Here is a 26,326-nt window from a genome sequence, read left to right as displayed (position 1 = left end):
GCAGGCACAGGACCTGGGCACGGCACATCCTGCAGTTCGGTCCTCAAGGGATGGGCAGTGCCAGGGTCAGGAGCAGAGCGTGTCCTCGATCAGGAGCCCTGGAGCAGATGGCACCACACAGAAAGCTAAGGCAGCCCTGGCCCCAAAATCCCACTGGAAGGAGCTCGGATCAATCCATCGTGTTCAGACCCAGCTCTCTGGAGCTTTTCCCGAGGATAAAGGGAATGCAGGAAGCCATGCTCATGGTGACCCCGCCAGGATTAATGGCAAACACCAGGGCAATCCTCCCGCGTGCAGGGTCCGTGCTAACCCCGCACCCAGGACAGGCAGCAGCAAGGCCTGAGCTGCTCAAAGCTCCCTGGAACCCTCGTGCACCCCCACAAATCAGGAGAGAAAATGTTCCACAGTTTGTTCAGGATGGACCTGGAGACTGTTCCAGCGTTTTTGTCTCTCAGGGAGGAATGAACTAATTGCAGAGGATTTTTAAAAGGAAGATTGTAAGTGGCCCAAAGCAGTAAATGGATTTTACTTCCTCTGCTCTGATAAATATTTAATTACTGAGTGTAATGCAGGGATTGGGTTTGGTTCTTGCTTGTTTTGATGGGCTTTTGTTTGTTTTTACACATATATTTATTTATATTCTGTACTTCCATTGCAACTGCCATCCTCATGTGCCTTCCCCACAGTGGTATCTCTTAAAATTAAATAGAATTGTCTTTCCACTCCTCTAATCCACACTGCCTTCATGTCTAGAGCCTGTCTCTGGTAGCAGCAGTCCAAAAATGAGCCTGATGTGTTCCTCACCTGCTGCCCTGACAGTTGCTGGTTGGGGTTTGGTTTGCTTTTCCCTCTTGCTTTCTAGTGTCATCCTGCACAATCTTTACCATTTTATTTTTTTAAAAAATCTCATCCCAATAATGTAATCGCTTGAAAATGTTTATTTACTTAAGGGACTCTTTAGTGAAAACTCCAGGCTCTTGACTACTAATATCGTGCATTTACGTAATTGTGTAATTACAGCTGAAATGACAAATGTTTCTTTAGGCTCTGTTTCTCTCCAGGGCCCATTCCAAGGGCAGCACGGGGGTGTCCTGCTGCTCCCTGTGCCACGGCCCTGGCAAGTGCCCACACTTCAGCTCTCCCTGGCCTCTACTCCAGGCTGATGAATTATTGCTCATGCAAAAATCTCATTAAAACCGTGAAGAATGCCCAGCTGCAGCAGCCCGGGGGCTGGCAGGACAGTCCTGCTCTGCTGGGCTGGAGCTGTGTGCCCAGCCCGCGTGCTGGTCCCGCTGCCCTGGCTGACCCCGCTCCATCCCATGCACGCCGCAGCCTTCCCGGACCTCATTCGTGCAGCAGGGCTTTTCCCAGCACCCCTGGCAGTGCTACAGCCTCATAAATAACGCTCCCAGCGGGATGCTGGGCTGCTGTCAGCCTATTAACGCTTGTGTGTTTCTCTTCATAACGTTCAAGTGCCTTATTTATGCCAAAAGGGCCGGGCTGCCTTTGTGAGGAGCGGGCAGAGGGCGGCTGCTGCCAGGTTAGGGGGGGTTTGATGGCTCTGGGCCAGGTTTGGCAGCTCTGGGCCAGGTTTGGTTGGGTTTGGCAGCTCTGGGTTTCCATTGCAGCGGTTGTCACTGCCAAGGGTCCCTTTGTGTTCCCAGCTGGGAACATTTCTGCTTCACTCTCAGCCACACGTGGAGGTTGTTCCTGCAGAGGTGGCTCTGTCCCCACGTGTCCCCACGGCGTTCCCCCCTTGGCGCTCAGAGTGTTCCCAAAGCCCAGCTGCAATAAACCTCCAGCCTCAGCTCCAGCCTCTCCAGACATAAAGGTCTCTGTTTGATGGCCCTGGCTGTAAAAGGAGCCATAAAAAGGTAAGGGCAGCTGCACCTGCAGGGATGTCCCCCAGCCTGTCCCTGACACGGGTGGAGCATTGCTGTGTGTCACCAGCCACCCCTGGCTGGGCAGGAGCCAGAACCAGTTTACAGGAACCAGAACCAGCTTCCAGGAGGGATTTAAAGGGCTTCTCCTCTGTGCTCTTCACTGGAAGCCACTTTGCTGGGAAGCAGCATCCCCTGCAGCACTTAGGGGTTTCCACAGTGGAAAGGCTTTGCAGACACTGCTCAGCACTGCCCACGCCCCATCCCACACTGGGAGCAGGAGGAGAGGCAGCTCCTGGGTCCAAACACGCCAGGGAGCCACAGGGAGAGCCTTAAATTCAGAGGGTACGTTCAATGTCAGCTTCCATTGCTTCACAGATCCCACTGAAGCCACATCCATCAGTGAGAGACTTCAAAGTGCAGGGGAATAAAACTCCTCATGGATAACAGCCCCAAAAATGCCTTTTGGCAGCTTTATTGCCTGGCATACAGGGAAAAGAGCAGTGCACTTTCAGAACCAGAAAGAACCTGGATAATTCCCTTAATGGCCACCCCAAGGCAAGGTGAGGGAGAGCAGCCTGGGCTGCTGGGCCTCTCCAGAAGAGAGCAGGCCTGGGTCTCAGGCTGGCTTGGCTCCCACACTGGTGCTGATGGGAGCCCAGCGAGTACAGAGAGCTTTGCACCCAGCTGGGGAAACTGTCCCCACACGTTCCACGCCAGAAATCTCCAGGGTGTGCAGGCTGCTGGTGCAGACCCTCTGACCCTGGGGGCTGCCAGACCCCAGCCCCAGCAGTGCCCCCAGCAGTCCCCTGTCCAGCACTGAGGCCATTCCAGCAGATGGGCTCCGGCATCCAGATGTTGGCACTGGGAAGTCCTGTCAGGGGTTACTGGCCGGGGTCTCGTTCCCGCCTGTCAGACTTGACATCTTCAGCGTATAATTAAATGCCAGGACGCGAGCAGCAGAGCAGGTGCATGCTAATGAGGAGATCAATTTTAATTATGATTTTAATTAAACACCCAATCCGGTAGGAAATATGACAAGCAGGCTAGAAATGCAAAATTTATACTGGGGGAAAACAACAGCGAGAGACAGAGAAGATGGAGCTGAGGTGCGTGTGCCTTGCAGCACAGGCTGGGTGGGAGGGAGGGTGGATGGGTGGCCGTGAGCCAGGGTGGGCATGGAGGGCATCCTCCGATTCCTCTTGTTGCCATAATTTGATGAGGAAAGTTCAAAAAACCACATTCACCGTTCTAGTTATTTTTCCAAACTCTCATTTTTTGCTCTCTGCCAGTGCTCCAGAGCTCTTGCAGACCACGGGGTGTGCAGCCACATGGTAGAAATCAGCTGTAATAGGAATTACCACTGAACAGAGATATTTGGCAAGAGGCTTTACAGCAGCCCATGTCACAGGGGGCTTGTGGTTTTGGATCACGGATCAGAGAGAACCTCTGGGATCCTTCTGTGCACATTTGGCTGCTCCAGATTAACTCCTGCATGAACTCCAGCAGCCTTCAGAAGAACAAATCCCTCCCTGAATTTCCAGAGCAGGAAACCCTCCATCACTCCTGCCACGGATCACTCCCACCTCCCAGCCCATCCGAACCCGTCTGGCTCCAGCTCTGGGGCCTCCCCACAGCTGCAGGCTGCCTTTGACAGGGACACTGCTGAGCCACTTCCATCAGGTTCATCTGTCCCAGCACAGGGGGATCCCAGCAGGCTCTGCCACATCTGCCCTGTCCCTGTGGGAGCTCTGGCCCCTCGGGATGTGGCGGGGGCAGCCTGGGCACCACGGTCCCTCCTGGAGGAGGTGTCTGCAGGGGAAGAGCAGCCTGGGATGCTCAGTGGTCCCTGCCGGGAGCAGCAGCACAGGCTGCCTCACCCGAGTGGAATGCTGCTGAGCAGGGATGGAGCACGAGGCCAGATGCTGGGAATGGGGATTTTTAAGCTCACTGGTTACCTGAACTCACCCCTGGGCCCCGTCCCTCCCTCCAGCCTACCCTGACCCTGTAGAATTATTGATTTTGCTGGGTTTTCACTTTTCCATATCATAAATTGACTTTGGCAAGCCTTTTCCCTAACTAACGAGGCCATTAGCGGTGGGGGCGGGCGGACAGCTCGCGCAGATCAATCGGGCATGGGGATGTGTCTGTGCTACAGGCAGGAGGAGGTGTGGACCCCAAAGACAAGGGTGCACCCACCTCCATCCCCGGGCTGGGCCACAGCCCAGAGCCAAGAGGGGCAGAAAACAGCAGAGCCAAGAGGGGCAGAACCCAGGAGAGCCAAGAGGGGAGAACCCAGCACAGCCAAGAGGGGAGAACCCAGCAGAGCCAAGAGGGGCAGAAAACAGCAGAGCCAAGAGAGGCAGAACCCAGGAGAGCCAAGAGAGGCAGAACCCAGCACAGCTGGGCCTGGATTGTGGGAATACCCATCTCGCCCCTGCAGCTCTGCCACCAAAGCACTTTTCCCCCCGTGGTTTGGCTCCCAGCCTCGACGCTTTGAGTTCGGGGGGATAATTGGGGCTGTGGATGGAGCCGCTCGGTGACGCCAAGCCCCACTCCCACTTTTCCCCAAAAAGGAGGTTCAAAGGACAAAAGGGGTGTCCTTCCCGCAGCCCCCGCTCCCTGCCAGGCTGGGCTTTGATTTGCTGGCTGGAAGTTTCTCTGCGGCTTTGCCCCTCCTGTTTAATTAGCTGCTCCGGCAGCAGCCGCAAAGCCGGGCTGGGTTTTCATAGAGCGCGTTTTTACCTTTCACCCTCTGAAATGTCAGAGCAGCGGGGAAGCCGCGCCGCTTTGTTGCCTCCGCTGTTTTAATAACTTTATGGCTTGCAGTGCTCCGGGGGCCCTGCTGCCCACCTGCCTTCGGGAGGAGAGCCCCGGGGAGATGAGAGCCCACGGGAGCGACGGAGCAGCGCCCGGGCCCGGTCGCTGTCCTTAACCCGGGCACCAGGGTCATCCATCCCGGCAGTGCTGCTCCTGCCACCCCAGCCACGGCCCAGTAAATCATCCTGGCCAGATAAAAGTGAAAGCCAGGGCTGGTTACTTATCCGGGGCTCGATTGAAACGCCGGGAGCTGGGGAGAGGGGAGAGGCTGGGGGCAGCTCGGCTCACCTCCGGAGCGGGCGGTTGTTACAGCGGAGGCACCTCGGGCTGCAGGAAGCAATTTGTCTCCCGGAGGCTGACAGGAGCTCCTTTCTTCTTCACTTACTCCTTGCTCAGAAATAAAAGGGGCATCCGCTCACATGAAAAGCGGGGAAGGCTCCAGGTTTCCCTTGTGAGGTCTCTCCCAAGCTGGCACGGACGGGCAATTTGTACAAATGACACTTCCCCGGGAGGGAAGAAAGAAGGAGAAGAAGAAAGAGCCACCCCAGCTTCCAATTTGTGCCGCAGCAGTCTGCTCCAGCTCCTCCTCTCCCCTACTTCCAACCTCTCGTACGCTGCTCTGGCTCTGCTCCCTGGCTCTGAGAGTGGCCAGTCCTGGGGTCCAGTGGCCAGTCCTGGGGTCCAGTGGCCAGTCCTGAGCTCCAGTGGCCACACGAGCCGGGCCAAGGGGGCAGCCAGGGGTCAGTGGCCGTGCTCCTGGGCTCTCCCTGCCCGCAGGGAGCCAGCTCCTCTCAGCCCAGCCTCGCCGAGTGCCTGCCCAATGTGTCCCCAGTCACCTCTCGAAGGGGAGCAGTTAAACTTCCAGAGACTCCTCGGTGGGCGTTTTTGTTCAGTATTAGAGTGGTTCTAATTCGATTTATCTTAATTCACTTGCAATTTGCTTATAATTAAACTACAGTGAACCAGGGGAGCTGATTTACCCGGCGCACTGAAATCTGATGAGGATTGTGAATCAGCCACCTCAGTTCACTGCACAGTGTATTAATATAAATTGAAGTCAATGGTGGTTTATATTAATGCTTTCTTGAATGTCCCTATATGTGCAGGTCTGGGGGAGAGCACAGAAAACGTTTGGTTTTGGGGGAAAACACCATCTCTTGTGCTTTGTGCTTGTCCCGGGCCCTTAGGGCCAGGACAAGAGCCAGGACTGTCACCTGCCCCATCCAATCACAGGATAACAGAATCATTTCTGCAGTATTGGACTGAAGAGGTAAGGGAGGATTTATTCTCCCAAAAGCCCCCCTAATGGCCCTGGCACCTGGCAAAAGGGGGTCGTTATCCCCAGATAATGGACCTTGCCAACATTAAGCTTTCGCACAGTCAATTATCTCCTAATCAGGCCGTTTTGTCAGAGGTTATTGCCCTAAGGACTCAATTAGGTTATATCCACGTCATTAATATTTTATGGAAAAATCATTCACATGGAAGTGTTAAACACCTTTACAAACTTCCTTCCCCCACCCCAGGGAACAGGGATTTGAGGCTGCCCGGGCCGGGCAGTGCAGCTGCTGAGGATGCAGGGGAAGCTCCTGCTTTGCCTGCACACCCAGAAAGGACCTGTTGGAGCTGCTCTCCAAACCCTGCCAGCTCCCCCTGCGTGCTCTGGGGTTATTTTCAAGCTCTCAGTTATGTTTAACTCGAGGGATAGCAGTTGCCACTCCAAAACCTCTGTTTTATTAAGCCAGGCGTTTGGGTACTCACTAGTAGAGCTGCGTGGAAAATGGAGAAAATTGTAGAGAAAGCCATTTCTTCTGATTACCATTTATTTCGGGGGAAAAAAAGGTTCCTTGTCCTTCATCCAGGACATCTGATGGTCAGGGCAGGAGGCGGTGGGGGCAGAGGCTGCAGCTCATGGGCATCACCTGGGGAATGGGGCTGTGGAGTGGAAAAGGCTTCAATGTGGCCCTTGGGGAGCTGCTAAAATAACTGTAATGATGGTCCAGGGTGCCAAATGTCCTCAGCATCCCGGAGTTCAGCTCCTGAGCAGCACTCATTGAAGTTAATGAATAAAAGCCTTCGGAAGGCTTTTTCCAAAGGTTTCTTTGGTGGGCTCACACTGTTGCTGTTCTCTCGGGTGGATTTTCATGCTGGCAAAAACACAATGAAAAGAATAAACTCAGCAGAGCAAAAACATAAAAACATGTACCAAAAGGCAGTAATGGCACAAAATGTTGTGCTATTCCTGCACCTCTGAGATTTCCCAGTGTAAGTAAAGAACCTGGCTTCCCTCCCTCCAGCAGATTTGTTGGGAGCACTCCCGGAGGGAATGGGGCTCCTCCCAGAGCAGCGCTGGGTCGGAGGTGCCAGAGGGCCCTGGATGGCAGCAGGCACAGCCTTTCCTGGGCTGGGAGCAGCAGAGATTCCCTGCAGTGATCCGTGTCTCCGGCATGCCAGGCAAGTGTTTCCCATTAATGGGGATTGACACAGAGTAGGGCTGGTTTTTTTTCTTTTTTTAAAAAAAGTTCTCCTCCTTCCCTAGGCAGTTTTGATGTGAATATTAATATTAACATAATTTCATGATGATTAGAGAACACAATTAGGGGCTATTAATAATGACACAAATAATGACATTTAAGGCCTCGTTTTCCTGTGAGTAACACTCTGTCTGGTGGTATTTAAACAGCTCTGTCTGGCACAATCACTGCCGTGCCAGGGCGATGCCACGTCAGCGTCACCGCGGTGTCAATCAGTGCCCTGCCTGGAGGAGAGGAGAGGAGAGGAGAGGAGAGGAGAGGAGAGGGAGAGGGAAAGGGAAAGGAGAGGGAAAGGGAAAAAGAGGGAGAGGCCTGCCATGAGCGGGGATGCTGCTGAAGATGCTGCAGCCATGGGCACACTTTGAAAAAAAAAATAGATAACTTTTTGTTCATAACACACTCTGGAACAGGCTGAGGGCTGTTCTCCAGGAGCTGACCCCACTGGAGGGTTCCTGGGGCTCCCCAGACAGGAGGAGAAACCCGTGCAGTGCCAGCAGAGCCCATCCCAGTGCCAGGCTGGCCCTGCCCCGTGGCCAGCTCCCATGCCCCACTGTAAAAGCAGCTTACTGGGGCTGTTGCAGCCCAATTCCACCGAAGTCAGGCCTTGCAAAGACCCCTTTTCTTTTCCAACACATTCACTGCCAAGCTCAGCCCTTGGAAGAGGCCGTGCTGTGCTAATGTCACTTAATGGAAACCTCGGAATCAATTTTTTGCTCCCTGAAGAAAATCCCCCTGGTTTATGCAGCAAAAGCTGTAATACTGGAAATGGCTTTGGATTTTTTTTGTGGGAAAAAAAAAGGGAGGGGAAGAGAAGAAAGGTTCACTGTAGCTGCACAAAAAGGAGGTCAAGTGAAAGGCTGCCAGTTTGGTGCCTGGTCCAGCCGTGCTGCCCTGGGGGAGGTGTGGGGCTGTGCCAGGCTGTCCCCAGGGCTCTGTGGTAGCACTCGCACTCCCAATTACAATTCCCAGTTCCCATTTCTCTGGAACACCCACAAATGTGGTTCCCTGATGCCGTGGAGCGGGGGTGGCAAGCTTGGAGGGTGGTTTAGCCCACACTGGGATGGGGACAGGGACTGTGCCAGCCAGCAAAGGGCATCTGAGGGTGTCTCAGGGTGCACAGAACATCCTCCAATTCCCAGGGTTCAGGCACTCAGGGCAGGAGGGACACTGCAGAGCCTGAGCCCGAGCCCAGGAGGGTGGCTCATGGCCCCAGGAGCAGCTCTGGTGGCTGAGCTTCCCTGGAGCCTTCCCTGCCGGGTGTGTGACAGAGCCCCGGCGGGGGATGCCCGAGGGAGCAGCGTGGTTCAGAGGGAGCAGCGTTGTTCTTCGGCATCCCCCGCGCCTCACACTGCGATAAACAAAGCCTTTCATTACATTCTGGAGACAAACAGCTCGGGGCATTCCTCATTGCAATGCAGGCAGACACTGCTGGTTCAGCCGAGCTGGAGCTTCCCTGGGAGCGTTTCCGTGCGCTGCAGCTCGGGCTGTGCTCCCAGCCCGGCTCCCGAGGAGCTGCAGCTCAGCAGCGGCAGGGACAGGGCTTTGTGCCAGGGCTCTCAGGTTCCTGTGCTGGAAACCTGGAACCACCTGTGCTGGAAAACTGGAATGTCCCATGTTGGACACCTAGAACCTCCCGTGTTGGAGACCTGGAACCTCCTGTGTTGGAAAGCTGGAACCTCATGTGTTGGAGACCTGGAATCTCCCGTGTTGGACACCTGGAACATCCCGTGTTGGAGACCTGGAACGTCCTGTGTTGGAAAGCTGGAACCTCCTGTGATGGAGACCTGGAACCTCCCATGTTGGAGACCTGGAACCTCCTGTGTCGGAAACCTAGAACGTCCCATGTTGGAAACCTGAAACCTCCTGTGTTGGAGACCTGGAACCTCCCGTGATGGAGACCTGGAACCTCCCGTGTTGGAGACCTGGAACCTCCTGTGTTGGAGACCTGGAACCTCCCATGTTGGACACCTGGAACCTCCTGTGCTGGAAGGGACCCACCAGGATCATCCAGTCCATCTCCTGTCCCTGCCCAGACACCCCAACAATCCCACCCTGGGCATCCCTGCAGTGCTGTCCAAGCTCTCCTGGAGCTCTGGCAGCCTCGGGCTGTGCCCATTCCCTGAGGAGCCTGGCAGTGCCAGCAGCCCCTGGGAAAGAAGCTTTTCCTGAGCCCCACTCTGCAAACCAACCCCGCCACCCACGGCCCCCCAAAGCCACCAGAGCTGCCGGTGGCATGGACAAGACTCCAGGAAGAGCCACCAAATCAGTTATTAAATTTTAATCAAACAGTGCAGAGGGCTACAAAGATCACACTAAAATTTAATGAGCCGGGCTTGTTGGCTTCCCCGAAGAAGCACATTACAGTAAAAGTGTGGCTCCTGACTTCCAGGTATTATCCACAAACCCTCCCCTCTCCTGCTCACCGCGTGAGAAACCAGGCGTGAAGTGGTTCCTTATGGCTGGTTAAATGAGGGTTTGTTTTTCCCCTTCCTCCAGACACCAATTTCTTTTCTTTCACCATCTCATCTCGCCACAATTTATTTATTCTGGAATTTTGACTCTTCAGAGCACACAGGCAGAAAGACCTCACAGGAAAGCTGCTCTTCTTCAAATAAAAGGGATGCTGTGTTGTTGAGCACCCCTCCCCAGCCTGCAGTGATCTGTGCTCTGGGGTCACTCTGCTTCCCTCTTTGGGACCAGCAGCAAGGAAACCCCAACCCCAGACTGGTTTTTTACCTCAGAGAGCTCCAGTTCCCAGCTTAGGATGCAGGCAGCATCGCATCTAGAACTGCACAGCTGCATGCAGCAATTCAAAAATTGTCTTGTTGGACTACAATGTGCCAATTTTTCACATTTACAGCCATTTCCAGTATTACAGCCTGTGGCACTGAAGCCGGGAGGCTTTTCTTGGGGGAGCGGGAGCTGCTGCAGAGGTGACCATTAGCACACGCTGCCTCTCCTGCAGCCAGGGGAGGCCGGGGAGGCTGCAGGGCTGCGTTTCATCAGCCCTGGCAGCTGCAGGCTCCGCGAGCGCGGCGCGCCGGCTCGGAGCCCCTGTCTAGACCAGGGCTGGCAGCAGCTCCCGCTCCGCTTTAATGCGCCTGGGTGAGCTCCAGCCCTGGGAAAGTAAAGGAGTGCTTGGGCTGGAGCCAGGGCTCGGGTGTTCCGTGCTCCAGGAACGCGCTGGGCTGGGGGAGAGGTGGCAGGGCTGCCCTGGGCAGGGGTGACAGCGGGGTGGGGGCTCAGGGTGACAGTGAGGTGGGTCCCAGGGTGACAGTGGGGTGGGGCTCAGGGTGACAGCAGGATGGGTCCCAGGGTGACAGTGGGGTGGCTTGCAGGGTGACAGTGGGGTGGGTCCCAGGGTGACAGTGGGGTGGGTCCCAGGGTGACAGCAGGGTGGGTCCTGGAGCACCCACCACTCACAGGGGGTTTGGGAGCACCCACGCATGCACAGCTCCCCTCCCAGCCTGCTGTGGTTTGTTTATACAGGAGGAAAATGCCATTCATTGCTAGGGCAGCCTTTCCCAAAGCTCCCCCGGGAGAGCCTTTCCAGGCTGCAGCCAGGCCCGCTCCAAGCTGCGCCGTTCCCAGCACAGCCCACCACACCTCTGGGTTTTACTCTCTTTTTACAGCCCTTTTGGGGTATGCTGGGCCAGGTGGGGCCGACTGGGCAGTTCATTCCCTGGAGCTGAGGTCATGGAGCACTGCTGGAGCCACCCTGAGTCTGGGGTGTCTGGGCTTGGAGGGGGCTTGTACTGCTAAGTGCTGACAGGACGTCGCTGTCAACACAATGTTCCGCCTTGGAGAACCTTCATCTAGGAAGATACTTAATGAATTAGTTAATTAATGAGTGGAGTTTGATTGATGGATCATAGGGAGCTCTCAGCAGGGTGAGCCTGACCCTGGGATATTGCTGCTGTTGCTTAAATGCATCCCCTCGCTGGTCCGAGGCACTCGGTGTTCTGGCAATTTGCATGCATTAAATGTAGCTCCTTAATAGGATGTAATGTTAGTGAAAAGCCAAAAGCATAGCAGCTGTAACTTAAAAGACAGCCCCATTACTGCAAGCCTTATAATTAGGGTAAGAGGGAGACTCGCGCTGCCATATGTTAAACTCTTTTGAGGTTAATAGCTCTGTAAGATTTTGCAATTTAAAAAAATTAGTCTTGAGGAACGATGACAAGGCTCGTCAATGAGGCTGCTCCAGCGGGGGCCGGGATGCTCTGCCCTGCACAGCCAGGCAGGGGGACAGGGCTGGGGTCACCCTGCCCTGCCTGCTCTTGGCCAGCCTTTTGTCAAACCTCCCCTTCTGCCCCCGCTGCACCCAGGGGTGCTCCTGGCTGGCAGGACACGCAGCAGGCGCTGGGCAGCAGCAGCTCCTCCTCTGCCCTGCTCTTTGGGGGCCTGTTCAAATTACACAGAACAGCAGCTGCTGCCTCCAGGTCCCCAGCCCGGTGTTTGGCTGATGCAGGAACAAATAACCCTTGTGCAGCGGTTGTTTGTTAAAGCCCTTTCCCGTGTAATCGCTGCACTGAGGCCTCTGCTCGTGTCTCAGGCTCTCGGCGTGGGGCTCCGCGAGCATCCCCAGCTCAGGAGTGCTCAGGAGTGCTCCGAGCTCCCGGGGCTGGCTCTGGACCCAAGAGGGGCTGGGTGGTCTGAGCTCAGCCTGGCAGGGAGGCAGCTCCCCGGGGGCTCCTCTCGGCGGGGTTGAGAGGCAGAGAGACAGCTCCTGTGTTTTTCCTTCCAGCCTTTCTTCCTTCCTCTGTTGTGCGGGCAAATCATTCCACTTCCCAGCCTCAATTTCCTCATCCATAAAACTGAGACTAAAAATGTACTTGTTAAGGGTGTCACAGGGCCTTCTGAGTCTGCCAGGGCTTTGATGTCCTCTTGTTAAAGTGCCGTGGAAGTGAAGGCATTTATTGTCATCAATACGTGAGGTGGGTGGCTATCGGCAGCAGCGCGGGCTGGCACGCTCTGCCACACTTGAGGTCTGTGCTCTTGCCTTTGCTGCCCAGGGAGGGCATTACTGGGGCACTGCCTTGGCTTTTCTCCCTGCCAAACCATGGGCAAACAGAGCCTGGAAGGAGCCAGCGGGGAACAGTGGGGTTGGTTGGTCTGGGGAAGGTTCAGTGCCCGGCCGTGCTGCCCTGAGCTCTGTGAGGTGGTGGCTGCTGGTGCTGGTCACCCAGACCTGCTAAATTGGACCTTTCTCAGCCACAGTAGTGGAAGACTTTAAGGTCATCCTGAGCTCGCTTTGTTTCCTTCCTGCACCCCCCTCACCTTATTAAAGTGTTTAATTGCTTTCTTATTTAAGTGCATCAAGATTTCCTGATAGGCTGGTCCATTTGACTCGCGTGTTCTCTTTAGGGAAACTGGGGAAATGGAAAAGAGAAAATTATTTTGAAATTCCAGGTTACTGGGGACAGATACGAGATTGTTAAACCCTCTCCATTGGTGTCTGGGTATCATGAAGCTCAGGGGCTGTTTTGATGTTGAGCTGAGGTTCAGCTTTGTAAATTCGGGATTTGTTCCTCTGCTGCTTGGAGAATGAGGCCTCAGCTCCCCTGCCTAGTCACTGCTGCTGGGATGGTTGTCAGGTGCCTTCCAAGGAGTCTGGGACTGTGGCTGAGGAGCAGACCTCAGGAGATGCCATTTCAGGGGTGCAGGGATTGTTCCCAGCCCTGTGTGGCTCTCCTGTTCCAGAGCCCGGCTGTGCTGTGTGTCGTGGTGCCTGTGAGCAGCAGCTCAGGCTGCTCAGGAGCCTCCCCCTCGGACACAAGCTGCCTTTTTCCTTTTCCCAGTGGCGCTCCAATGTCAAAGGCAAAATCCCCATCTCCAGGTCGATACCAAAGCCATTAAAGCACATCCTCAATTTCTGCGGGTGCCGCTGCCGTGCTCAGCGCTGCGCCGGGCTGAGAGCGAGCTCACATCCTCCAGAAAGGGAAATGCTTCGCTGTCCTGGCCTCTCCTGCAGGCTGACAGCAGTGAGCCTGATCCTCCAGCAGGGAAAAGAGGGTTACAGAGGCTTTGGAGCAGCTTTCCCAGGTGCAGGGGGAGCTGCCAGCCCCCAGCTCACTCGGATTTTGGCATACAGGGGTGCTCGGGGCAGGAGCAGCGCAGAGCAGGCAGAGCTGGCTTACGTTCCTGCAGCTCCAGGGGACTTAGGCATTTACAAGCGCATTCTGAAGCGTGACCCTCCTGCAGGGGAGCCTGAGAAGCCCTCTGGAGCCCTTCATCCCTCCCTGAGCCCTGTGGAGCCCGTCACGCTTGCAGGCAGTGCTCTGTTGGGCAGGGCCCGGGGCTGGGCAGCCTCTGATCCCTTTAGCACCGTTCTGCCCCCGCTCCTCGCTCTGGCTTTGTCACTTGGTGATGCACAGAGTGTGTCAGAAGGGGCTTGGGGCATTCCTGGCTTTAGTGCTGTGGTGTTGGGCAGCTTTTCAGCACAGGATTGAGAGCTTATGTGCAGCTGTAAACCCTCTCCATCTTTCTCCTCTGTGTGGAGGGGGCAGGTGAGGATTCTCTGATGCAGCACTCCCCTTGTCTCCTCTGGCTGGGAACAAAGCTGACCCAGCAGCTCATTTGAGTTTCCATCTGCTGCTTCCATGCTGGAGGAGAATGGTGTCTTAGTTGTCTGAGGAGAGACTGCTTTTTAATCATGTCTGCACTGCCTGGGGTTTGGGCCTCGGTGCCAGCCAGTAGGAAAAATCAATGTTTAAACTGTTCGATGAAGAGCGCTGGCTGCCAGTTCCTCCTCCTCTGACGGCTCCTGGGGGAGAGATGTCTGTGCCATGTGTGCCTTGGGGGGCTCTGGGCAGCTCTGCCCCTTCCTGGGGGGCAGTTCATGCCCCAGCTTCCTCTGATAAGGAGGTTTAGGGGGGTTTGGGTGTGAGCTGAGCTTCCCTTTGGACTTGTGAAAGGCACTGGAGCTGAGTGCAGGGTCCCTGCTGCTGGCACTGGCACATCAGCTTGTCCCCCTGCTGCCCTTTGGGGTCTGGGGATAAGGATCTCCCCTGACCCTGCTGTGACAGATGGGAAAGCTCGCCTTGGCAGGCTGGACTCGCTATGATGAGTGAGGATGGGGAGCAGAACAGGAGGAAACAAAACGGAAATCCATCTTCTGGCACCGTTAAATAATGGTGCTGCTGCTCGGACAGCAGAGAAATGTCCTTTGGACAGCGTGACAGAAAACCTTCTGGGTGCTGTCAGACGTGGCCTCAGCTCCTGTGAGCACATCGTTCTCTGCGAGGGGAGACAAATCAGACAAATCACCCTCGTGCAGGCACCCTCCCTCCCTGTTGGCCCTTGCACAATTCCTGCTGGGAAGGGAATGCGCCGGGGCAGAAGGGCCCGAGCAGCTGCTGGGGTGCTGGGCTCGTGCTGCAGGATGGGGGTGGCCATCCCAGCTGTCCCCGTGCCCCCAGACCCTCCACAGGCTCCTCAGACCCCTCCCTGCTCCCCCTGGGGACTCGGCTGAGCCACCCAGAGGCACAGACGTGGCAGGGATGGTGACCCTGGGCTGCAAGGGGAGGGTGACAGGTGGCACGGGGCCTTCCCAGCTCCTAATAACCCTCACTTGCTGATTTGCCTTCACTGCTGAATGCTGATGAGGTGTAAATCCTGGGCTGACCTCAAATTCCATCTGCATTTCCTCAGATTTGCCATTTCAAGCACTGGTTTAGCTCTCAATCCCCCCGGCAGGCTGGGAGGGGGGGCTGCATAATGCTTTGCACCATCGTCTCACACCTCTCTGCACCTGAAGGTTTGGGAGCCCTTTGCAGAGGTTCAGGAAGGTGGCAGGTGGGATCAGGGGGTGTTCAAAGGCAGACACAAACCCACAGCTATGCTGAAGCAAATCCAGAGCTGGAAGTCAGGGTGAGGGCTCTGCAGCCTGCACCTTTGCCCAGTTACAAGCTCCTGCTCCACTGGCACTGGGTTTTTGGGAAGCGTTTTGCCCCCTGGTTCCCATGTAAGTTGTTATCAGGAGATGCTGCTCGAGGTCTTGGAGTCCTCCTGCCTCCAGGAGCAAAGCGTCGGGACAGAGACTCCTCAGTGCAGAACAACCTGTCATGTTGTGTTTCCCGAGGCTTCATTTCACTTTTTAAATGATTTAATTGATGAGCCCTTTCTTTTTATACATCACATTCAGCTGGTTTCCACAGTAACAACCAAACCTGGAACCCGGAGCTTGGAGTCCTTTCTGAGTAAATAATGCCAAACCAAATCCTCGAATATTTAATTAAATTCACTGTCATGCCCCTTTTATCTTTGTTCTGTGGATCTTCCATAACAGATTTCATGGGAACACGGAGCCCAAAGGGGATGGCAGAGGACAGCCTTCAGGGGAGCTGCCCTGGGCCAGCCTTGGTGCTGTGAGAGCAGCGTGGGGACAGCACAGCTCCCCGTGTCCTGGGAGTGTGTCAGTGGCTGGGCTGACTGGGCTCGTGGTCAGTTTGTGACCATTGGTAGCCTCAGGTTCCTCTGGGTTTTTCTGGCAGCACCCTAAAGGTGCCTGGGCTCCCCTGGATCACATTTCCAGTGTCAGGGCCATTATCCATCCTGCACTGACCTGATGTGCTGCCACATCTGCAAGTCTCATCCTTCTTTCTGTTCCCTCCTTCTGTCCTGAGTGCAAACCCTGAGGAGCACTGGAGATGCTGGGGGGCACAGCCACAGCCAGTGAGTGGATTATTTATTATTTGCTCAGAGGAATGGGGTGGATTCAGTCCTGTCAGCAAGCTCAGGGGTGGGACTGACCAGGGCCAGGGGTTCAGGCTGGTTTTATTTCCCCCAGACCCTGCTGCAGGAGCCTGGGCTCTGCTGGCCGTGCCCCTGGCACATCAATTATCCCTGTGCCAGGGCGTGTGGCACAGACACCCAGTGGTGCTGGTTTGCTTACAATGGCTCTTTGGAGCTTTCCCGTGGTATCACAACACATCTTCATCAGATGGTGAGTGGGCTTAATTAGCCCAAGTATAGGTTTTATTTTTGATTTCTATGACTACTTAATCTAATGGCAACACATTATCTGCTCTGAGGTCTGCAGTTTTCCATTCGTAATTATTGCTGCTCTTAATTGATGGTGCATCAGGGGTTGTGGCTGCAATATGGGAGTTGGAACGAGTCGGTTTTCTTGAGCACAGATCCCAAAATGTTCCTCTGAAGGTGCCTTGGTGTGCTTCAGCCCAGGTTTGAGTTGCTGGCTACCTGGCTTTAGTCAGAGGAGGGAGGAAATTCCTTGAAATGATGAAATCTTTGGTGTCAGTCACACCAGAGCTGTGTATTGTGAAGTTTGTGCTATTTTGTGGTGGAGTTGAGGGAATTAAAATGCCTGGATACTGTAGCTGGAAGCTGTTCAGGTAATGGAAGCAAAACAGCATATAAATTTCCAAAACGAGGCCTGGCATTTATGACTAAAACCTCGCATTTCAGGACATGCAGATGGTGAGGCAGGAACAGCTTGGAGGGACGGGCTAATACAGAATTATTAATTGTAGTGGCTCTGGCATCTTTTCCCCAAGAAGGTGCCTGCCTGCTAGGTGCTGGTTTGATGTGGGCAGTGGGAAGGGCTGGCCCAGGGAGCCTCCCTGGCTGTTCCAGGGGGTTTCAGGGATGGAGCTTGCTGGGTTCTGTGCTTGGCCTCCCTCTCCCCCTGGGAGGGAGGGACCAGGCTGTGCTGAGCTGTGGGGCAGTTCCCCGTGAGCAGCCCATGTGCCATGGAGAGGATGCAATACAGATATTTGTAGGTGCATTTTGCAAGTCCCAACATCTTCCTGAGGCTTTTGGGTGTTGCCTTTTCCAGCTTCTGCCAGCAGAGGGAATGCGCAGAAATGTGCCAATTTTATTTTCTCCTGCTCAGCTGGGAGCAGCAGACACAGAGCCCTGGTGTTGTCCCTTGTCCCGGGTTGTGCCACCCTGTGCCTGAGACCCTGGCAAGGGCCTCCCTGTGCACATGGGGAAGCTGTTTAACATTTTCAGAGATTCCCTTGTTCCCAACCTGCTTTGGTGACAGGGAGAAGCCTCAGCCTCTTCCCCAGCCTCTCTCTCCCAGGGTGACCGATCAGATAATGTTCTCTAAGCAAATGCACAAATAACACGAATTGGGGTTGGCACGGAGCAGTGAGGTGTAAAAAAAGCAATTTGAGGTGTTCTAAGAAAATGCCAGAGCCTCTGTGTTGTGATTGCCTGTGGGAAAGCCGTGCCCAGGGTGCAGAGCTGCAGGGACACCAGGGAGAGCAGGAGGGTGAGCTGTGGGGGCAGCAGCTTGGGGACAGCACTCAGATTCCCTCCGTGATGCCGAGCCCATCCTTTAATCTGCCTTGGCTGTGGCAATTTGCTGCACGCTGGGAAGTGCTGAGGGCAGGGAGAGCCCTCGGTGCAGCCCCAGTGTGACGGGAAAGCTGCTCCAGGCAGGGGCCAGGGGATGCCAGTGCCTGGGCCAGGTGAGAGCTGGGTGCTGCCTCAGCACAGGGTGAACACAAAGTTCAGTGTCCTTCTGCTTTTCATCACAGAAGTGACTGGAAATGGGTTCCTCTGCACGTGGCAGTGGATGTGGGCACAGCTTTGAGGCTGGGACGTGCCCACTCTGGCCAGGTCCCCCTTGGCCTCTGCTCCCACGGGTGCTGCTGCTGTGGCTCTGTGGGAGCCTGTCTGGAGGGAGGCAGACGATATCTGAGATGGCAGCCTTGCATTTCTGCTCCATTTCCCTGCAGCCTCTCCTCCTGTAACATTCATTAGCTGCAGAGAGGCCGGGCTGAAGCATTGAACAGAGGCTGTGTGCAACCCGTGAGTGAACCCTGTGCTGCAGCCCCTGCTCTGCACCCTGCTGGCTCCTCGGGAGGAAGGAGCCCTCACCTCCCACCCCCCGAGCACCAGCGTGCCCCATTAGTGTGGCACAACCAACATCTGTCTCCTCCACGGTGTCTGTTTACAGTGGGGAAACTTCTGAGGGAAGCTCCATGCTGTTGGAAATGAAATCAGGGCTATCAGAGACCTGGGAATTCCATCTCGTTTGGAAAGCACACATCTTTCAGGTTCAATAGATCAGCCGCTCGCAGCCTTCGAGGTGTCAGGGCCACTGGAATGGCCATGGGTGTGAATGGGTGTGGGGAGCACTGGATGTTCTGGGACAGCCTGCCTGCTCCTCAGACCCCTCACAGACCCTGGAGGGTGGCACAGCTCTGGGGGTGACCTGATTGCAAGAACCCTGCTCTTGCTGACTGGTTTGACTGGTTGGTGCAGCTGCTGCCTAACCCTCACTCTCACCCTCTCCCTCCTCTGCGGGGAGGCTCTGGTGTTTGGATGCTGCAGGTGGTCCTGAAATTGTCCCCAGAGGTGCTGGTGGGGGCTCAGGTGAGCAGCTGCAACGCTGCTGCTCCTGCATCCCTTTCTGGACCCTCCTGGTGCCTGCCTTGCGTGTCCCTTCTGCTGTGTGAGCACAGTGCCAGGACAGCAGCTGAACTACTCTCGCAGATAAGGATGTGAGGGAGTTATCTGGAAGCCTGCAGATACTGTTGTGAGGAGGAAGGTCACTGAAGAGAGGGGGGTGGAGGAGATGGAGATTAGGTGATTTGGAGATGGCTTGAGGGATTTAGTGGAGAGGCAGAGCTCCTGTGGAGCATGAATGGGCAGCAGCACCTCTGATGGATTACAGGGAGCCTTGTTCAGAGGCGCTCGGTGCTGCTGCAGAGACCAGCAGGGAGAGACAGGGAAATCTTGCATGGAGAGGAGGCTGCGAGCTCCGGAGCGACACGCCTTGCTCTGCCCTGCCCCTCCTGCGAGCACCCTCCAGGCAGCAGCACCAGAGCAGGGTGTCAGTGGATGCCCGGGGCAGAAAATTGGCCAGGACAGGGAATAAAAGGCCTTTTCTGGGTCTGGGCTTTTCCCGTGGCAAGGTCTGTGCAGGGAAGTCCCTGCCTGTCCTGCAGAGCTCCCTGCCCTGTGTCCATCTCCAGGCACCTCGGGGGAGCTCATCCCTGCTCCGTGGAGAGCAGGCAGCTCCTGACCTCCTCTTGCTTGTCCTCATTTGGGATTTGCCCCGTTCTATCCTATTTCAAACCCTGTTCTCTGAGCGAAAGCAGGGTTTACAGCCTTATTCCTTCGGGTCGCTGCTGGTCTCTGCAGCAGCACCGAGCACCTGTTCTCTGAGCGAAAGCAGGGTTTACAGCCTTATTCCTTCGGGTAATGCCTGCCTTACATTGTACCGGGGCTTTTCCCTGGGCCGTCACAGAAAATCCGCGGCCGCTGATCCTGCAGCCGCTGTCAGGGATGTGAACCCCGGCCCGGCAGCCAGATCCTATCTCTGCAGCTGGCCTGATCCCTCCACGGCAGCCGGGGAACTACACCAGCCTTTATCCCCTATTGTCACGGACAAAGCACGGGGATTTGTGTCCCAGGCTTAAGCTTTCGCAAATCTCCGAGTATATTCCCCAGACGATCTCCTGGCTGTTTCCTGAGAGCCTTTTTCTCCCTGTCGCCTTTGTTTCCGATCGCTGCCGCAATTTGCAATAGGTGTTTAGTAAATATCGCCGTTATTTACTGGAAATTGGCAACTCTGTTTCTCTCGTGGAGTGAGCGCTTCCCAGGGATGCTGTGCGTGTCCGGGCAGCCTCGGGCCGCCCGGAGCCGGCTCCGGCTGCTGCCGCGTCATCCCCGTGCCCTGACGTGCAGGAGGTGCCTGCATCCTGGAGAGCGTGTTAACATTTAAATCAGCGCCATGGCCTGGGAATAGCAGCGGCTTAAAAGGACCTCTCCTGAAAAGAGCACAGCGGGGACTTGGCTGAAGAGTTCTCTCAGCCCTTCAAGCACGCACGGCTGCACGGATTTCATCAGCGCCAGCGTCACGCTGGTCCATTAGGGCTTGATTGAGCGGCTCTTGGGGTGGGTGCGGAGGGAGGGAAGGGCAGGAGCTGCCCCTTCCCCGGCCTGGGTGCTGAGACCTGCTGGCCCTTCCCCTTCCACCACCGGGGTCCATCCTGAGCGGTTCCAGCAGGGTTTGTGCTGCTCTCACAGCTGCTTCTGTCGCAGAACTCGAGGTCAAATTAATAAATGTGTAATTATCTGCCCCGTGCATGAGGCTTCATCCTGGCCTCTCTATAGTCCAAGGTGCTCTTCAGCATGAAGGCTGAGGTTTAAAACACTCTTCAGAATCATTTCACCGTGTGTTTCAAGGAGCCTGGGTGCTCTGGTAGCTGTGTGATCATGGAGCCCCTCCGGAGTCCTGCTCAGCTCCTGTCCTTATTTTCTCTGGCAATAACTTCAGCAACTTCATTACTGTGCTGGAGAAGTTTTTCCTTTTATCTGCTTGGACGTTCTCCCTGTCTGATTTTATTGAAAGCCCCAGCTCTTGTGTGTTATGAGACAGCACAGAAGTCCCACTCTACCCCTTACGGACCATCCATTGCCTTTTTATTGGCTCCTCTTAGCAGCTGCCATTCCAAAGCCAGAGTCTCATTTTTTAGGATCTGTCAGGCTCCTGGACACCTCTGAGATAAGGGCACTTGCTCAGATCCCCCCTGCCTCTCCGGGCTGTGCTCTGAGGCGGGCAGAGGCGGTGGGTGAGCTGTGGGATGCAGGATCCATCCCAGCAGCAGTGCCAGCAGCTGGAGAAGCCTTCCTGCCCTTCACGGCGGAGCAGGAGCTTTCAGCGAGCTGTCTGTAATGTTGGCAGCCCCGTTAGCTGAGCTGACAGGATTAATTTAAAATCCCATATGGCGCAAGGCTCGGCTTTTCCCTCCCAGACTGCTCCCTGGGAGGATGGGGAGCTGCATTTGGTGTCCTGCTGCCACCTGGCCCCCATCCCTGCTGACCCCGGGGCAGCCGTGGGCAGCTGTGGGCCTGCCCAGGTGCCGGTGCCACTCTCGCCTCTCTGGGGGCAGTAAAGCTCATCAAAGCCTGTAACTGGATGCTCAGAGCCATATGGACTTTCAAGGTCCTCTGTGGAGCACTGGGAGTGATTTAGGGAGTTTGGGGGAAGGGGGAAGTGCTCACCTTTGACCCTAGATCTGACACAGCAGCTGAAAAAATAAATAATCCAGTTGCTGGGTAAAACATGCAGGGGAATGGTCCCTCCTGGGCAGGGCAGGGTGCTCCCAGCAGGGCACTGCGAGCTGGAGAGTCTGGGGGAGGAAAACCAGAGTGGCAGCACAGGAACAGTTTGGCAGCCACAGGGCAGCAAAACCAGAGATGCTACTCATGGGTTTGGTTTGATTTAATATAACTTCAGGCAGGTGAATTATTCTTTCTGCACTTGTTACTTCTGCAGCTCCCAGCACTGAGGTTTTGTTGGTTAATGTTTATAAAGCCTTTTGAAATGTGGCTGCTGGCATGTGGGTCCAACAAAGGGAAGCAATTGTTAACAATGAAAGAATATTTTCCAAAATACAGTGTAGTAAAAGCAGCTGAGATAAGGTCTGCTCTCATTAATTTAAAAAATGATATTTTTCCTTCTTCTTTCAATAAAAACTGTCTGCATGATAAACTGACATCTTTAACAATTGTTTAAGCTGCACAGGTTTAAATATATACTTCCTGCATAGGCTGCTGATGAGTCACTAGTCAAAATTATTTATCAGAAGCGATGGCTCTGTGCTAGACAGCGTTAGACAGAGCTCTTTGTTCTCTGGCCAGAGCTACGTGGTTACCGAGAGCTCTTACCTGAGCCCTACAGCTCTGCCCGTGATTAAATGATTCTGAATCAACTCTAACATCTTTGGGGAGCTGGAGCAGTTTGGGGAAGAGCAGGTAGGGTGCTGAGCATGCAGTATTTTCCACAGTGTGAGGGTAGAGGCGAGGCTGGAGCCAGGGAATGCTGTTAGAAATGCATTTGGGCACCTCGGTGCTCTGAGCTCTGCTGACAATTTTTGAACACTTACGCTCCCATTTCTTTTGATTGCAAACACACAAACACTCTCCAGCCAGAGTGAGAGAAAACTCACCATGCAGAGAAAAGAGCAGACAGGCTACACTGAGGGCTGAGGGTGAGAAAAGGGATTTAATGAATGTATATGGACACACACAACAAGCTTTTAGCTGTGTGTCATGGGATGGAATGCAGCAAGTACAAGCATTTTAAGGAAGGTGGTTTGCTAGGTACCTCCCAAAAGCCAGCTCTGAGGGATTGTTGTGATGATTTAGAGGCTGTTGGATTTGTGATTTGGCTTCACCAGGGCTGATATTTGTAATTACTGTGAGTCTGGAGGGTGTTGGCCTCACAACCACAACAGGCTCTGCACAGGGAAGGGCACCAGGGCTGCCCTGGAAAGGGGATGGCGGGACAAAGAGGATGGAAATCACTGCTGACGGTGTTGGACTGAGCCCAAAGAGGAGCCCCGGTGCCCTGGGGATGCCCAGGCCAGCACAGCAGCTTTGGGGGTGCTGAGCCTGCCCTGCTGGCCCCCGGCAGGTCCATCCCTCTGACGCTCTGCCACCTCTTGTCTCCGGGATCTGGTGCCAGTGAGCTCCGTAACAACCCCGTGCCCTTGGCTGCTGGAGGACGGGGGCTTTTTCTTCTGGTGTTGGCAGGGCCGGTCTCCCACACAAAACACCTTTATTTCCTTTTAATCAAATTGTCACCAGGAGACACGTCTGTTCCCACTCGCCTCGCTGCTTTCATCAGGGTGAGGACGGGGGCCGTCCTTTGGAGCTGCGGATGCGGATGCAAAACACCTCAGCCAGGCAGGGCAGGGGGTATCAAAGCAGAGCCTGAAGAGGTGGGATGCCGGGATTTGCATACGCGATTGCCAGCTGAAATGCAAACAGCAGCGATGTGAAAATCAGTGTGAAGGGTGAGCATGAAAAGCAGGGGCAGGCTGGGGAGGGGGGAGCCAGGGCAGGTGGGGAGACAAGCAGCGAGATATGAAAGAGGAGGAAAACGAACACACAGAATATTTTAACTAACTGAAAAGTTTCTTGTACGGCAGACAGATGATGAAAGGGAGACAGTGAGGAATTATTAGGACAGAAGATAAGGAAACAGCAGAGATAGGAAATAATTATTTTGTATCTGTCTTTATAAATGAAAATGAAGGGCATTAACTTAAATAGGATTTAGATTTTCAGGGACAGAAGGGGATGAATTAGGAAGTGTTCAGATAGCAGCAGAAACGATTATTAAAGGTTGGGGGCTCTTGAAACAGACGCTGTGGCTGGGCCCATGCAGAGGCAGCCGGGGTGTCCCGGGCAGGGAGGGGACACCTTGGGGTGCCCAAATCCCGTGTGTGGCTGAGGGGTGCTCAGTCCTGCTGGGGCTGGCCGGCCCCCACACTCACCCCAAGCTGAATCGCTCCAAAAACCTGCACGGGGCTGTTTTGTCTCTCAAAACCCTCCTGGCTTGTGGCACACGGTTCCCCATTAAAGATGCTTCTGTTTAGGATAATGATAATTAGGAACACTTTCTAATATTGCTGTGGGGGGTAAAAATAGAAATCCACCCTCAGTAAGAACTTTCTTAAGGCGTGTTTTCTTCCCCCTTAGATACAAGTAGAATGAATTCAGCAAGTCAAGCATTTTTATTACATTCTAAAGCCAAACAGCCCTCGGCCCTGTTACATTTTCATGCACTTAAAGAGCACTTGCAAAATTCTTTTCATTTGCACTTAGTTTAATTTCAGATGATGTTTTCATCACTGTGCCCCCACTTTGCACGCACAGCCTCCTACCTGTGGTTATCCAGGAGAATAGAACCTCATCTGCATAACCAGAAATGTTTATTTCCCTGGTTTGATGTACAAATGGGCAGGTTGCAGTGAGCTGCTGATGGCAGATGTGGAGGTTTGGGGGAGTGATTAATTTGAAATTATATGTCAAGATTTCCAAACAGACCAGTGACATCGAGTTTAATGTCAGAAATTGAGCTATTTGAGCACAGCCTGACCTTGGGGGCTGCATGTTAATGACATTCCAGAAATACTCTTGGAAGTGCTGCGGTTTGGGCACTGAGCCTCATGAGCCACTTGGGAAAATCCCTTCTTCACCTCTGGCAACCTGATACGAACTTCGAACTTTTGCCCTGATAAACAACATCTAACAGGCTTTAAATAAACCAAATAACAGTAATTTCTCTTAACCTCAGACTCTTAATAACACTTCTCTCTTGTGTCACTCTGATACACTGAACTTTGCTGGTAATGGGTTTGGCTTTGGCGCTGATGAGCTGACTCCTCTCAGCTCATCCCTGTGGTTCTCATAGGGCCCTGCTGGTGGGTCTGCCCACCTTGTCCCCCCTAGAGGAGCTGGAGGATGGATTGGGGGTGCCACTGGGCTGGCAGCATCACATAACCCACTGCCACCTCACTCTGCTCCAGCTGGAGAACTGAGGGGGGTGAGGATGCTCCCACTGGAGCCCTGGAGCCCATTGTACCATCTGGGAGAGAGGGGAGATCTCCACGTCAGCCTCCTGCTGAATCCTGCGTGGAGGAGCTGGAGGAATTCTGTGTCTGCTGCCTGGGAGAGGAGCAGGAGCAGCCTTGTGAGTGGGCGAGTCACTTATTTATAACTCTCCCACTGAGAGCGAGTTTGTTTAATTTCTGGAGCAGCACAGCGCCGGCGAGTGTGGCTGTATAAATTTGCTAACAATAGTGTCTGAGCCTATATATAAACCTGGAGACACTGCAGTCCGCCGTGCATTCCAATTAACAGCAAGATGCATGATCTATGGCGTGCCAGAGGTGAGCTGGGACCTTACCTTGATGCTGCTCTTATCAGTCCCAAACTCCCCGGGAGCAGTCGCTGCCTGGCTCCTTTGCAGAGCTGTACAGAGTGTTTGGTAGTGCCTGCTTTGTCCTCTGCTCCTGGGATTTTGGGCTCCTGATGTGTTCAGACCCACACACCTGGGTCCCTGGGGGCATTGTAACCCGTTTTCTCGTACACCTCGTGGCTAATTGCTGTAACTGTGGGATGTCAGTGGCTTGGCAGACCCTCGGTGGGGCTGGCGGCTCGTGGTCCCCAGAGGAGGGGGCAGTGGAGAGGAGGGATGCAGGGAGCAGCAGATGACATTGCAGTGGGAAGGGCAGCACATCAGCCAGCAAACAGCTCCAGGCTCTGGAACAGACGTCACTGGAAAGAGGGGCTCTAGGAGATGTCCATTACACTGTTAATTGTTAATTGATAAAATCTGACACAGAGTAAAGGCCAGAATCTGCATGAGTGAAGCTGAGCTTGTCCTGTAAATTACCCACGCACAGCTCCAGTTTCTGCCTTGGCTATTCTGTCAGCAAGAATAGGGCTATTCACCTGGTAAAGCGGAAAACCATGATTGAAATGAGATTTACAGCACAGTTGTGGGAAATAATCAAAATGAGAGGCCGCCTTTTCAAGCCACCCACTGCCAGCAGAGAGGCAGCCAAGGGGCTGCCATGGCTGGGGCAGTGGCTGCTGTGTGCAGAGCATCTGGGGACAGCAGTGCTGCTGCTCTGGGGCTGGGGAAGGGCAGGGGAAGGCAGGAACTGGGTGGTGGGGGCCCTCTGAGGCAGTTCAGGGTGGATTGACATCCACCAAGCTGCATCTGTAAGGTACCTGCAATTACAATATTGCTCATTATGGCCTTGCAGAAATGAACTCATCAATAGGCACGTGAGCAAAGGGAGGTTCCCTCTGAGCAGGGCCACGTGTCTGCTTGCTCTTTGAGGGGGGGCTGGCTTGAAAGCCAGTCTGAGCTCTGGTGAAGATGTGTGAAGGTTCAGAGGAGCAGAGTGGCCTGTTGGGTGGTGCAAGGACGATTTATGCCCTGAGTGAGCTCAGCGGGCACAGGCTCAGCCCCTGCTCAGAGCAGCTGTTTGACATGCAGCAGCCAGAGCACATTCTGCACCGTCTTAATGGAGCCAAGTAAATCCCATCAGCTCCAGAGGCTGCAGACTGGACCTGGGGAGGGGCTGCTCCAGCCTCCTGAGAAACCCAGTTACAATATCACCACTTCATGTCATGCAAGAGAAAAGGTGCAATTTAAAATCCCATCCTTCAGGTGCAGCGAGCAGCCTTTGGTTGTCAAAACTGCATTTCTTTAAGGCAGTGGCCCAGAATAAACTGGTAATGAAGAGTCATTTGACAGCAGGCAAGCTGGAAGCATGTCTATGAAAATAATACAAGAGTTTCTAGTTT

Source organism: Passer montanus, unplaced genomic scaffold, assembly GCF_014805655.1.
Source record: "Passer montanus isolate IOZ18808 unplaced genomic scaffold, ASM1480565v1 scaffold47, whole genome shotgun sequence".
NCBI lineage: Eukaryota > Metazoa > Chordata > Aves > Passeriformes > Passeridae > Passer > Passer montanus.
Note: the sequence above shows the minus strand (reverse complement) of the source record.